Source organism: Felis catus, chromosome B4, assembly GCF_018350175.1.
Source record: "Felis catus isolate Fca126 chromosome B4, F.catus_Fca126_mat1.0, whole genome shotgun sequence".
In the NCBI taxonomy this organism is placed as follows: Eukaryota; Metazoa; Chordata; class Mammalia; order Carnivora; family Felidae; genus Felis; species Felis catus.
The window spans coordinates 66,064,786-66,068,286 of NC_058374.1; the positions used below are offsets into that span (position 1 = coordinate 66,064,786).

At 37.1% G+C, this 3,501-nt stretch overlaps 1 pseudogene; it reads right to left on the reverse strand.

Annotated features, from left to right (window-relative positions):
• Positions 1-2,208: 2,208 nt before the first annotated feature.
• On the reverse strand, positions 2,209-3,222 carry LOC123386862 (annotated as a pseudogene).
• Positions 3,223-3,501: the final 279 nt, after the last annotated feature.

The window sequence follows — 3,501 nt, forward strand, 5'->3', positions numbered from 1 at the left end:
AACCGATGCATGTATCCTACTTTATGAAAAGTAAGAAATTTCATTACTGGGATGTTTGGTTTACCAAAATTACAGATTTTATTGAAAATTCTATAAATAAGGTTGGTAAAATATAATGGAAAACTTCTATTTCTCTCAAGAATACTCTGATATATTTATATTTCTCTGGATTTGAGGGGAATAGTCTAAAACTGTGTGTTATCAAAATGCAAATTTAACATCATATTGCCAGGAACCTACTCTCTCCAGCAGGAAATATAGAGCACAATAATTTAATTCATGCTGGAAAATGATGCTTTCCATTAGCACGGATTTACTTTCAAAAACAAATCAAGTATTGACTTAGAAGTAATCTCAGTCCTCATCTTTTAAAAGATTCCATTTTTCTTGGAGGGCAAGTACTTCTAAAAAAGTATATAAGATATAGCTGTATTTCTCTTAACCACATCAATTTTGGCCAAAGTTTGATTTGATTTATCTTGAAAGATAGGTAAAGTGGGCAATACCATGGACAACAAAGCATGGAAAATACAAATACTTTTGAAAACCAGTAACTCTTAAAGAGCTGGTATGCTGTCTCTTATCCTGGAACCTAGAGTAATGTTGATGTCCTTGCACAAAATGATATATTAACACACATGACTGGCTGCCAATGGGATTTAAATGGCCTATTTTAAAATTGTGTGTGTGTGTGTGTGTGTGTGTGTATTTCTCTGTAGTTTTCTTCTGAAAATCAAATTTGAAAGAACTTCTTCAAACCTTTCACGTTTTTATACATCTTTACCTTTCCGCATGCTGCTCTTGTACATAGCTCTCCATCCTTCCTCACTTTTTTTTTCTTTTTTTGACATTTAACTAAATTATATCATTCTTTACTATAAGCCTGAGCATCTTTAGGAAGTTTTCTCTAATGTTAGGAGTAAACAAATCTGGTTTATGAGTATTTTTGCAGGTGCGTTAGTTTTCTCAAAAATTTGTCAAATATTTTTATCTTCTATAGTTAATATATTAATCACCTATTTTATTGAATGACTATGTATCTAAGTCTCTCAAAGATTCACATGAAGCTTTTTTTTCTTTAACCAAATTCTACAAATGGATTTTCTCTAGCAGTGAAATAAATAGTTAAACCTTAGATTCTATGGTTTGTACTTGCAGTAATTCATTGATTTAGTAAGCAAATACTGCAGTGTTTTAGAATTTTAATTAATAGGTCATCTAAAACTTAGAAGAACATAAAAAAGACCAAAATATAGTTATAGGTTCTCCTTATAGTGAAAGTAACTGGTCCAGTTTGGGCTGACCAAATCTTTTAGGCTTGGAACAACTATAGTGCCTAGAAAAACCTTTTAAGACACAAATAAAAGATGTTATGCTACATTTTCCTATTCTTCCAAAATTTCAGGTGTGAAATAAATGACAAATTACCTGCCTGCCACACTAAGAAAGGAAAAAAGTAGAAGTTCCAAGGAGGAGGATTTTCCAACAAGTTTAACTCTTCTGGATATAAGTGATTCATCATATACACATACTGTTTGAAGTTGCTAAAAGAGAAAGACAGTGATTTGGACTAAGCTATTAGTGCTCCCATTTTCAGATTTATCCTTACACATTAATAATATCAATATCTCCCAAAGTAGAGATTTAATTACACTTTCCAAACAAAGCAATAAATTTGTGAGCATACTTAAAACTGTCATAAATAATTAAAGCTAAAATATATTCTTCAAATAAATGAACTAAGTAAATCTATGTTGCTATGTCCTTGGTATAGTAACATGGGAGTTTTTAATCACTCATTTGCTAATCAAAGAAACATTTTAATCTTGATGGGGTATCCCTGAGTTCTAGTTTATTACCTTATTTTAATAAGGCAGGATACATTTTTCATGAAATGCTATTTAAAATGGGATTATGATCAACAGTTATTTAGTAAATATTTACTGGAAGCATGTCAAGCACAAGACTCATCACTCACTCAAGCTTCACCAAACTATTTTCTGGACTGAATCAGTACCAGATTCTTCGGCAAAAGGCATTTCACAGTTGGGCAAATGGCTTCATGGTGTTTCTGGTTTCCTAGAACACAATCTATTCCCATCTCCTCAAGTAATCCCCAAAGCCTTTATTTATTTGTTTATGACTGGGTACAGTGTGCTTTATTGATGATACATGACAAGGTAGGGCTTCCTAAGCCCCTCCACTTCTTCAGGGGGGTCTGGGATGAAACTGTGCGGAGGTCAGGAGATTCTCAGTGTGTTGGGGGATGAGTTGGAGCAAGAATTTACCAGCAGCTGAGGCCTTCTCTCTTCCTCTCTTTTCCTTGCTGGAGCTGGTAGTCCAGGGGCTCAAGGAGGCCATGTGGACCATGAAGTCCACCATCCTGTTGCTGTAGCCAAATTGATTGTCATATCAAGAAAGAAGCTTGACAAAGTGGTCATTGAGGGAAATATCAGCCCCAGCATCAAAGGTAGAATGGGTGTCACTGTTAAAGTTGCAAAAGACAATCTGGTCCTTGGTATAGCCCAGGATGTCTTTCAGATAATCCCCTAATGTTTGCTTCACCACCTTATTGATATCTTCATATTTGACAGCTTTCTCTAAGACTGCAGAGCAAATCTACAACTGACATTTGGGGATGGGGACACAGAAAGCCATGCCAGTGTGCTCCTATTCAGATCAGAGATAAATTTGCCCATAATCTTGGCAGTGCTAATAGAAGCAAGGATGATATCTGGAGAAGCCTCATGGCCATCATGCCACAACTTCCCAGAGGGGCCGTGAGGGACCATCCAGTGCTGGCACGGACTGTGTATATGAGTTCCTCCACCAGGCCAAGCTGTCATGGATGACCGTGGCCGAAAAGGCCAAGCACTTGGTAGTGCAGAAGGCATTTCTGACAATCCCAAGGGAGTTGTTAAACATCTCATGGTTCATACCCATCCTAAACATGTGGGAATCAGCAGATGGGGCAGAGATAATGACCCTTTTTGTTCCACCCTTCAGGTGAGCCATAGCCTTCTCCAAGTTAGTGAGGACACCAGGGGACTCAAAAACACCAGCATCACCCCATTTCTTGTTGGGAGGATATTGCTCCTGGAAGATGGAGATGAGCTTTCCATTAATGACAAGCTACCAGGTTTCAGCCTTGATTGGGCCACTGAACTCACCATGGGTGGAATCATACTGGCACATGTAGACCATGAAGTTGCAGTCATTAAGGGGTCACTAACAGAGACAATATCCAGTGTCAGTGTCAAAAGCAGCCCTGATTACCAAGCACCCAATGCAATCAAATTAGTTTTCTCTAATATTTCCCATCATGTCTCAGGAATGTGACCTGCACTGCTCAAGAAGGTATGGCTGCTTGCATAATGGGGAGGAACAAAGAATCCCAGTGACTTTAACTACTTTTATTCTTCCCAGACATGGGTGATATTATATCCTATGATATCTCCTAGCTCTCTTTTATTTATATTTTTCTTCCATTTATTCATTCAT